The sequence below is a fragment of the Pinus tabuliformis genome, chromosome 8 (assembly GCF_031772625.1).
Source record: "Pinus tabuliformis cultivar Carrire ecotype Pingquan chromosome 8, CPIR1, whole genome shotgun sequence".
In the NCBI taxonomy this organism is placed as follows: Eukaryota; Viridiplantae; Streptophyta; class Pinopsida; order Pinales; family Pinaceae; genus Pinus; species Pinus tabuliformis.
Window position 1 is genome coordinate 798,334,457 of NC_142294.1, and position 12,587 is coordinate 798,347,043.

A 12,587-nucleotide genomic window follows, 5' to 3' on the forward strand; every position below is an offset into this window, starting at 1 on the left:
AACATAAGCCCAATACTCTATTTTTATTAACCCATTCTTTCATGCATCGAACTGAAACTCGGTTTTTTATCATACTGTTTGTTCATAAAAACACATGTACAGATGTAGCTTTTAGGCTTGGCGACTATGCGTTTTTACAACTACATGCTTTCAAAACTTCACTCAAAACTTCTCATTCATTATTTCAACATGCAGTCAACCATAATAAACACTCTGTTTCGTGGAGAACCGAGATCTGTCAGTCATGATTTATTTTGATTTTCTCCACCTTTTAGCTAACAACTCATTCATTAACCTGAAGCTATATCACCATGCATTATTTGTGCAATCAATCCACTGTGCAATTAATCTGAAGATATGTCATCGTGCAAGCAATCAACCTCACTATGCAAATACTTTGTTTCATTTAATAAACTCAACGATTTCATGGAGAAGTTAAATCGATTTACCTGATGTGTTGAAGAAGTGTCGAGATCTCTTTGAGTGTGGCCTAATTATCTGCATTTTAACACCTCCATTTGTTGACTGGTGGCATAAACAAACTTTAAACAAATCACAGACTATCCATAATCTCGATGAAAAATCCTGATTTTTCCTCTAAATTGTCCATTGCATTAAAGAAAATAGATCGGGTTTCTTTCTTACCTTGGATCTTCACGGGATTTTGGTAACTACCTCCTTCTTCTCCGTTAATCTTCCCAACTCACCCTACTTATCTCTCCAATTCCTCGATGTTATATCTCTTTCTCCTTCCTCAGTTTGTTTCTTCTATTAAACCGGTTTTTTTACTTCCTTTGACCATATGCTAATGGCTTACAACTTCTACCGTTCTCGCTGAGCCTCCAATGGCTTATGATGGCATGAGGTTTGAGGTCTGTGGCAATGGTGGAGCTCTTTAGTGATAAACACACAGGGTTTTCTCTATTGGTTTGAATGCATATTTGACTGTTTTATTTTTTAGTTGCTGTCCTTTTGATTGGATACCGTGCATAACCATCGAACTGCTGAATGGAACTGTGTATAATTATTTTCACCGTGTTGTCGACACCATCTAGTCTATTGTTTACATTCATGACTTTAGCTCAGGTTATGTTTGATTTATTTGAAGCCGTCCTTCAATTCTATTGTGGGTGTCCTACAACCAACCCGCAATACCATATAACATATATACTATGACTAGCATATATTCTATGTTTTGATTTCCACATTGGTTGCATGAATCATGGTTTTGTTTTTTACTTTTTCCATTACCTACGGCTGTTTGCATTCATCATTCATCACTTTGCATTATATTTCTACCATATGAAGATTATGATTACACCCATCGAATTGTATTACCATTATATTAAATTACCAATAGTATTACTTCTTATGCAACATGATAGGTTTAATCATTTCGATTTTGTTTGCTTGATGTTCCATATGTATTTCAATATATCTCTTAATTTTAAAATGACCATTTAGGTCATGTTTAAAATTATCTCCATAGTACTAATGTTTGATTTGTTTGTGCAGGTTCAAATTTTTGCATCCTTTTTAATCCCTTTTGCTTGGAGGAAAAGTACTTAAGATTATAAAATTAGGGTTAGGGTTATGAAATGAATATGGAATGTAAAAATTAAATATAGGATGTACATAGGTAAATATAGAATAATATTTAGGGTTATGAAATGTTAAGGTTATGGAATGAATATGGAATGTAGGAATTAAATATAGGATGTACATAGGTAAATGTAAAATGATACTTAGGATAATGGGTATAAAATAATAGGTATAGGATGAGGGTAATGTAATGAATATAAAATATGCATTCAGGTATTAACTTAATTTTAACAAGATCAAAAAATTTCTAAATTTTTTTGAATTTGCAAGAGCAAAATTTCGTACTCACAATACTTGTACTTCCTTGACAATATTGGATGATGTATTCTGCTCCTTGAAAATACTGGATGATATCCTCCGATCAAATATCTTAGATATATTGAAATATAGAATTTATTTCTGCCTTCTGTTCTAGCATCCTTCATTGATTCTAGTCCATTGATTGTCGATGTCGTTCAGGTTCCTCTGCAATTGATTCATAATAACTCAGGTCCCTTCTGTCATGTACATTTTTATGCAATATATACATGTTTTCTTCTAACATTTCAGGTCCCAACTGCTATTGATTTCAAAAATATTTCAGGTCCCAACTGCCAACAATACAAGTTCCATTGTCAATTCAGCGGCACAATTAAGTTTCTTTTGCGACTTTCCCCTTGCTGATGGGAAGACTTGTCCTCAAGTCTTGTTTATTTTGGAGGATGATTTCTGGAAAATCAATCTAAAGAAATGGTAAAACAAAATAGAGAATTCATATTGGCCAAACAAGTTGGTTTTCCTATATGAATTCGAGTTTGTATTGTGCCACTTTCGTGGATTTTCACAACCAAACTTCTTTATTATTTTTGATCTTTTTATATTTTTTTGTTTTCTTTTCTGGATGAAGGTGGGGTGTAATGGAGTAGGGAAGTATGAAAAGCTTATGAAAATAGGTTATATTGAAGTCATGATTTAGTAGTAAATGGATAGATAATAAGTCTGGACTTCAACATGCATGGTTCCAGAGTTTAACATACAATATGGATGATGGATGAAATCATGAACAATATGGCTTATGAAAGGCTTCTTTGGAGATTGATGTGACTTGACATGGTAAAAAAAAAAACTTGACTTCTTCTTCTAATGATTAGTTTTATGTATTTTTGCCTCGATCTCGATTCATGTTGTAGGGTTTGTTGATGTTGTTGGTCAACATCTAAGAACAAGCTTCAAGAGTTTGAGTTTCAATGGATGAACTCAATATTAGGTGAATTTTCGCTTTGCTTTGACTTGAACATTTTTATTCATATTCTTAAATGTGAATTTAAAATTGACTTTGAAAAGTACTTCATCCATGGAGTTCACTCCTTCATTCTTCCTATGACCTGCAAAAACATAGCACTTGCCTGCAATACAATAATAGATGATGGAGGAAGAGAGGTGTATAGTCTCTCTTCTTCCAAGAAATATGTAAATCATTACAAGCATTGTTTAGAAAACAAGTCCAAATATGATATACAAACAAAATGCATTTATTTACCCCTTGAGGAATGGTGGCCAGCCTAGACCTCCTAGCGGTATTTTGTTTACAAAATATTTGTTTTATATCCAATTAGAGTGATTACAAAGCCAAGTTGAAGTGAATTCATATGGATACCTCCATTACAAGCAGGTTTTCAAAATGGTTTAAAATGATATGGTAAAAATTATAAGGAGTGCCATGTTTGATAGTGATGCTTGTTAATTTTAACTAGACCAACAATCACTATTTGAAGTGTAACTTCTTCGATAAAGATTGGATCAATATGATTCCACTTGGAGATTAAAGTAGATTTATTTTATCTTTCCAGTAGAAACATGTTCTAAAAATTCTTAGGCTTGATATCACAAAATTGGTGATGAACAAGCCTAGGAGGTAAAGTTTTACTATGCTGGTTTGAAGACATGCTGTCATTAAATGTGGCATATCTTTTTCATTTCACCTCCAAATGGGATGATTCAAATTATGTCTTAAACTAGACTTGAATATATATCTCCCATATAAATAGGTTTTGAAAAGAAGATTATTTGGTATGTTAAATATGCCAATGAACAATCATGACCTAGAATTGTCACCATGTAGATTTTTCGAGAAACAGTTAGTATTTCAAGAATAAATTTTTCATATGATACCTGATTGAAGTGATTCAAATTGATTTGGAAACTAGATTCCAAGGGCTATCTTCCCTATGCATTTTAAATAAAAATGTTTCCGTTAGACACCTCAAATATAGGTTGTACTAACTCTGTCCTCAACATTTCACTTGAGACCTAGTTTTGATTTTGATCACATTTTTATTTGTGATATAAATTGAAAACTTCAAAATGGATTCCAAAACTAGATTTCAAGAGACAAGTAAAAAAAACCATGATTTCAAAATGATCCTATATGGTTACCCAAAACAGTATTTTGCTTACTGCATTTTGTCGTGTAGTCCTTTCAAATGAATAGTGAACAATGATTTGAAGAAATATTCATGATAGTTTGAAACAAATTTATTATGGAAGTCTTATTGTGAATTCATTCAGCTTGTTTATTTATTCTATCCTATCCTATTCTATTTTAGAAAAATAATTCATTCTCTCAAGTATAAGAGAATTTCCAATGCATCCATTTTCATAACAAGATCATGAGTAAACTCACATTCAAATTTGAAAAATATACTTTAATGAATTTTTGGACATGAAAATTTATTTGATCATAAAGCTTTGATGAGAAAGAATGTTGAAGAATGGAGTAGTGTTGTAACCTATTCTTTAACATCAATTTTTTGATCTTGTCTTGCAAATGGATTTTGTAGTTATTTTTTTATTTTATTTTTTTGTTGGGGGTTTTGTTTTGGGAATCTACTTTTAGGATCTCTATTTCTAGGCATAAAGAAACATAACTAAGAGAAATGTATACTAACTAAATTTTTAGTGTTTTTGTTTATCTTCTATTTGACTATGCTGATAATTGCCTCCCCGGCAACGGCGCCAAAATGTTGGGCTAATTTATTAACACAAATTAACACAAGTATTTAATTATCAATCTGGGTTTGTAAAACTTGGAGGCAAGTCCACAATATATGGATATCATATGTAGCCAAGCTTAGAAGATAAAATTTGAAGAGTTAAGGAAGTACATATTACAAATATAAACCTATTTTAACAACTTCTAATTCACTTATGTAATATGTGAGGGATCAGGCTCCTAACTTAGGAGAACCAGGCTGTCCTTCCCTGCAATACTACTTTCATGAAGAGAAATCTAAGATCACTTAATTAACAATGGTTTATGATGCAAAAGATGTAAGAGAAGAGGCTCCTAACTAAGGAGGACCAGATTGTCTTTCTTCATAATTATACTCTATCATAACCACCATTGCTTCAAACCAGAAATGCATAAATGACTTCAAATAAGAAAAGGAGAACGAAATTCAGTTTTAGTTCAAGATCAAATAGAAGGGGAATTTAACTTAAATTCTCGTGTGTCCCTTCATATGTACATTAGAATTAAACCAATATCCATTCAACAATCATCACACATTAATTCAAATAAGCAAATCTGAAACAAAACAAGTAAACACATCTAAAGCAACTAGTTCATGAAAATTAAGCTAGTTTAACAATGAAGTGTACTTAGCTTGGAGTGGGGGCCCTCCACCCTTGCCTTGCACACTTGAGGCTACTATCAAATTCTGAAACTTCAAACACTCATCCACACTAATGAACAACAAAATGAAAGTAGAACAAGTTCTTCTAGTTAATCTCTAATATTCAAATGTCTCAGCATAAAGTTATATAACAATTACATATCATAAGCCTTCAAAGTCTTGGCTTAAATAGAAGTTTATGACACAAATTGATCTAAAGTCTTTCTAACAATAATATCTATTCATATGCATCTATCTAAGTCAAATTCATTCAATCCATCCCAAGAAATATGGACAATCCCATGAAATCACAAAACTGCCCTATTTCCTAAGGATTTTCTGGGTGACTAGCCATGTTTGACCAGCCTTGACTGAGCCTAATAAAGCTTGTTTTGACTGAACCAAGTTGAATTAGTTTAGTCCTAGTTCCCAAGCTTTCCATTCATGCATCCAGCTCGAGCCCAAGTGTTCTGCAAATATGTCATCCATATAGCTATTATGGGAATTTGTGATTTGTCCAAAATTGCACTTGAAACTCAATTTCATAAAAACTTCTAGAAATTGCAAAATTAAAATGAAATACCTGAATATGCATAAAATACATTAAAATGAGATGGATGTGAGGGAAAATGGATGGAAAATATAAGGATTAAGTAAGTTTCCTTAAGCAAAAATGGACCAAAACTGAGGGCCAACAATTATTATGGAAGAGGAGCAGAATTTGAAAGAGGTGAAGATAATATGCCATGAAGAAACCCAAAGCTTTGAAATTGTATGTGTTTATAATAGTCCATAATATGAAAGGATACATCCTTGTCATATCCAAGACCAGTTTTATGTTTCTTTCTAACAAGCTCTTCCTAAGGTCCGATGATGAGCTTGGGAAGTGCAACCTAAACTTTTGCATCTTTATGAAAAAATGCTCCTGAAATGGGCACTTCATGTTAATCAACCTCAATCTCACTGATATGAGAAACAAAAATGAATGATAAGTGTGAATTACTTTATTATTCTCAAAGATGTTATGTATAAATACATTGTGTGACATTTCGATTCATCTTCCAATGTCTCTTGGACTCCCTTTGATGATTCACCTTCCACACCATAACCCTTAACAGATTAGGTGTCCAACATCCTCACCTCCCTAATCTGCAAGGGGTATATATGATTCCAACAAGAGAGATGAAATACAAAAGTGGCAACCAATGGCTAAATGTGCTTTCTGAAAAAGGTATAAGATTGGAGAAATCGAGTTCTCAATTGGTACTGGTTTAAGGATGACCACCAACATTAGAACACTTAGTGAATTTCCTTAAGAAATTCCAAATCTGACTAGAATATGAAATCTTCTGCTAGGGGAAATTCTCCCTATTTTCTAAAAAATGAGACCATTGAGGTCTCAACCTGGAACACTTGATGCAATTCTTGGAACAATTCCAAATCTAGCTAGAAGTTGAAGTCTTCTGCTAGAGGAAGTGCTCCCTAATTTTCTAAAGAGGGAGATCATTGAGGTCTCAACTAACGATGGTTTAAGGCTAACCACCAACTTTAATGCTTAGTGAAGTTCTTGGAATAGTTATGAATCTGGCTAGAAGTTGAAGACTGTTGCTAGTGGAAGTGTTCCTAATATTGGTTTGAATATGACCATAAATTGAATCATGCTCATAAATTTGACTCTAGTTACAAATTTGATTATGGTTTAGGATTGAGGCTCTCGCTTTAGCTGTTATTTAGGCTCTTCGAAACTAGTAGATAATCAACAATCCCCCCTATCAGATAGAGGGTGAGAAGATGATATCAATGTTACTCAAGCTCACTTACATGCTTGATTGATAGGGCTTCAAAACTAGAAGCCTCACTGTCAATCCCCTCTTATCCTATAACAAATGAGAGGATGAATATGTTTATAAAATGTTCACATGGTGAAGATACAAAAAACAATGATCCTCCATGCACAAAACTCAAGAAGGGTGTTGGTTTCCACAAAAAATGCAACCATTTACCATGCAATTTCACTGGTAAACTTACAAAAAATAAACCCCATTTGCAAGTTACTGTTGTTTTTAATTTGAATGCCCAAGAAGTATAATGCTTCTAAAATTGAAAGAAGAATCCTCAGAGCCAATAAACAACCCAAACTCATGGATGTAATATTCCCATAACAGCTCATATATATCGTCACAATACAAAGATAAAACACAATCCCTTGTTTCATTACCTGTAAGTGACTCCCTCTCTTTTTACGACTTCCTACCAACCAATTATCTTCCACTAAATTTTTCTTCATCTATTTGGATGAGAATAGTTGAATGAAAGTAAATCCAAATATATACTGGAAGAAATTTGGCATGCATAGGCAGGCGATTGAAATTATTAAGATAAGGTAAATTTTTAATATATTAACCTCTCTGAAGAAGAGCAAGGGCCAAAGCCTGTAATACTCCTCCAACTTCTCCATTTTCTTCTAGATTTTCACATATTGGAGGACCTCCATTTGTAACGAATAATTATCGCTAGGAAACCTGTAAAACTTGTAGTCTGTGTCATTAGTGAAACCATAGGGGTTCTCCTTCTTGACACAAGAGAAGAGAGAGCTATAAGGTGAAATTATTTGCTAACATGGTAGGGAGAGGTGTGTAGGGAACTGATGTGGATGCCTACTGTAACACGAAAAATACATGGCATGATAATTCGGGGAGGTCAATGTTAATTGAATGACATGAGACTTGCCAGTTGTGCTTACATAATTGCCAGTTTTATGAAAATTCGCAACTTATTGCTTCAAGGTGTAAATGTGCACAACACATCCATAGATGAGATCTTGGACTTGATACTGTGCCTCATATGATATGGTAAAAACTGCCTCATGATGCTCGGGCATGGGGATATCCCTTAAAATCTTAGATACATTGCTTTCCCCAAAGCATTAAATTTCAAGAGAAAAAAACACAATCACATGGAGCCGCTCTCTGGAGTCCCTCAACCATTAAGAGATCAAATATGGAATATGTAGGGGTTTGGCTCACATTCCAAGAATAATAAAAATGAAATGACACTTAGAGCTTCCATAGGCTAACAGAAGGGCATTTAGAGCACCAAGAGTTTTAGACATATTTTTGGTGGGCTAATGGTTAAGGATTTTAGGACTGCTCAGAGTCACAAATATGAAAATTGAGAGAGGGAGATTTGATAGGTTTCTAAGCAAGACCTTCTCTGATACCACTATCGAAATGAGCAACCGAAATGAATGATAAGTGTGAATTACTTTATTATTCTAAAATATGTTACATATAAATACATTGTGTGACTGTTGGATCCATCTTCCAAGGTCTTGGGCTTCCCTTGATGATTCACCTTCCACACCATAACCCTTAACGAATTAGGTGTCCAACAATGGAGATGTTGTAATGTTTAACATTTGACTTGGTCAAAATAAAATAAAATAAAATAAAATTAATAATTATAATTATAACTATAATTATCAATAAAACATTTTAACTCATTCAAACTACATAAAACTATAACTAAAAATAAAATAAAATAAAAAACATAAAATTAATAATTAATTTTTAATTAGAATTATAATTAATTATGCCCACAGGGTGTAGAATAAACAATGACCGGGTGTTTTGTTAAGGCACTTAGTGGTGAAAAGGTTAATGGTTCAAAACCCTGTGGGCAAAAATTCAGCCAAGCTATGGACTATTGTGGCCCAAATTGGGTGTGATTCCTAGGTGATTTTGATAGATTAGATGTCCCTGGGTCACAATTACTCAACCCATAGTTAGGCATGCCAGTCATCTCAAGACTTACATTACTTGAAAAAAAAACAAAAAAAACATAATTAATTATAATTAATAATTAAACTAGCCTACATCCATCTTAAATCTAAATTAAACCAAGCGTCAAGAGGGATCAAATCTCTTGAGATGCAAACCTCTTTTACTGTAAAAGAGATTTGATCCCTCTCAGTGCTTGGTAGATACTAGGAGGTATGTGTTTTCATGCATATCATGGATTGATTCCTATCTATGTTTCCCAACCATTTAATTTAGATGGCTATGCTAGTTTTAATTAAATTGAAAAGCAAAAAGGGCATAACTATTTTGTAGATAAATCTCTAGAGGTGTAGTTTAAAAGATGAACAAGACATATGGTGAGGAAAAATTTCCATAAACAGGGGGAATATTTCAACTTCGTTTAACTTCCTAAGTTAAAAATAATTGTAATCATGCGCAGACCCTGCAGGACTTATAAAAATGCATAGGTTAATGATTATCTTGAGAGATGGAAGTCGAACAGTACGGGGAATATTGAAAGAGCTTTGCATATGAATTGTATAACATTTGGGTTGCCTTGCCTTGGGAATAGCTCGAGATACTAAGGCAATCATAATGTTTTAGCTCAGCACTTGAAAATAAGTTATTTATAATGAGAAAAGATTTGTTTTTTCATTCCATAATAATTTTTAATAAGTGAATTTCTAAACATCCATTAATTTTCGATAATTTCCTTATCCAAATTTTTAATTTATTTTTTTTTTTAATTATTATTATTATGCATATATTTATTTTATTTTTATTTTACATATATTTATTTATTAATTATTTTATTTATTTATTTATTTATTTTCGAAAATGAAAATCAATATGTGATATAATGTTTGAGGTAATGGTTGTTAATAGCACAACCAACCTCCTCTCCTTCAAAGGTTTTTTAAGAAAAATAATTTTCACCCTCCACCTTATCAATAATGAAAGGACCTAGCCAGAGATTGTCAAATTTTCCATGTTTGCCCGACTCTTCTCTTCTCTTATCCCATTTTAGGACCCAATCCCCATGGAGAAAGTTTTATTCCTAGCCCACTTGTCAAACTCTTTTTAAACTTTAGCTTGATGCTAGTTGGTCCTTTGGAAATTGACTCTCTTTCCTACTGAAGCTGGATCATTTGATTTATCCGTCTATGGAGGTCGTTGGGTTCCTCATTTAAAACCTATAGGATTTTCATGACCTTTCTACCCAAGTATAAATGAAACACGACATCTAAACCATAAATCAACTGAAATGGTGAGGTGTCGATTGATATTTTGGTGCTTATCTGATCTGCCCAAACAACATATTTGAGACCTACATGCCAGTTCTGTTTCTTAGAGTGTAAGGACTTTTTAAGAATCTTTACGATATTTTTGTTAGTCGATTCAATGAGCCCATTGCCCTGCGGGTAATAAGTTCTTAAATGTCTTAGCTTTACTTCGAAATTGTGGCAGAAATTTCAAAAAGCGACAGAACATAAAGGATTAGCGTTATTCGCTATAATCTTTCTAGGGTAGCCGAAGTAGGAGAAAATTTTTTCAGATAAAAATCCCATTACAACCTGATCATTGATTTTTCTTAAAGGCACAGCCTTAACCCACTTGGTAAAATAGTCAGTGGCAGTGATAATCCAGCGGTGTTGACCACTGGATGGGGGGTGCGTCTCTCTAATAAAATCTAGCCCCCACTACTGAAAAGGTGCCTCAACTATTATAGGTTTGAGCGGTATAGCAGCCAATTTTTTCTTCCCAGCAAAAATCTGGCATTGGTGGCAAGCCCTTACCTTTCTATTAACATCACTAAAAAGGGTTGGCCAATAAAGGCCACTTCTCAAAATCTTGTGGGTCGTAGCGTGCTAGGCATAGTGGCCACCACATATGCCATCATGGTGAAGGGTAATCATATAATCTATTTGTGAGGGGAGGACACAATTTAGAAGAACACCTACTGGATCTTTCCAGTACAAAATTCCATTTATAATAAATAAGTAACTTCTTTTAACTTAATAGAACATTTAGCGGATTTGCTCAAGGAGCTCGGTAGCTTCATCATTTGGAGGTAACTAATGATGTCCCTATACCATTCTATCGATAGAAAGTCAAGGTTAATGGTAGCGGGATCCGAGGAAGGTAGAAACAACCTTGACTACTTATCCTATTGAGCTCCATCTTCTGCTACTGAGCTTTCAAGAGCAAGTAAATTGATGCCAAGTGCGTCAAAATTAGCTTCAATTAATAGTTTAGCTAACCCCTGCCCTTTGATGATTTTAATTGGTTTCAGCTCCAAATCATACTCATGTATCTTGGTAATCCACTTTCCCCTTCGTCCCTCTGTATCGTGCTGGAGGAGTATATCTCTCATAGCGGGGTGAGGTATATATACTATTGACTTTGCAAGTAAAATATATTCCCCAAAGGCTTTAAGCATTTTAACCAAGGCATACGCCTACTTATCTACTATATTATACTTTAATTCAGAGTTTTGAAGCAATTTGCTAAAAAAGGCGATGGGTTGCTCGTACCTGTCTTGGTTTTTCTGCAATAATACTACAACAATGGTATGTTTAGAAGCGAAAGGGAAAATGATAAAAAATTTAGTATAATCAAGACTAATTAGGACGGGGCTTCCATTATGTCCTTCTTAATTCATTCAAAGGAATATCTAGACTCTTCATCCCATGTAACCTCGTTTCCCTTTTTAAGTATGCGAGTAATATTCTTAACTATTTCATCGAAATTACGGATAAATCTTGTTAAGAAAATTATTTTTCCTAGCAATGCATGTACTTCCTCCTTAGACGTGGAAGGGAGATAATTTGGATTGCCTATACTCTTTCGGGATCAATCCTGACACTGTGATGGGATACTATGTGCCCCAACAACTTCCCTTCAATCATCGCAAAGAAGGATTTATTTGGATTCAGGAAAAGGCCAAATTGCCGATATTTCTGGAAAATAACTTCCAAATGATTGAGATGTTGTTCCTCACTCGCAGGAAAGATGGTCAGGTCATCTAAATATATGACTATAAATCTATCTTTTTCATTCATGAAGGCAATATCCATGACCCTTTGAAAAGTGGCATCGACATTCATCTAACCGAAAGGCATTTTATGGTACATGAATGTACCCCATGGAGTAGTAAAAACAATTTTGTACATATCATCCTTATGAACGGCTATCTAGTTGTAACTGGCAAACACATTAATCATGGAGATGTGATTTGCACCGACTACTCACTGCAGTATGGTATCAATCTTCGAAAGGGGGTAATTGTCCTTCAAGGATGCCCTATTTAAATTTCTAAAGTCCACGCATAGCTGAATTTCTTCGTTTTTCTTCCTGACATGCATTCAATTAGCCACCCAAGTAAAGTATCATAGGGAACGATTATTTTTGCATATAGGAGCTTTTTATTCTCTTTCTCAATAGAGGGAAGCAGGAGATGATTAATTTGTCTGAGTTTTTGCTTAAAGGGTTTGACTCCCTCCTTTAAAGGGATGTGATTCTCTATGATATT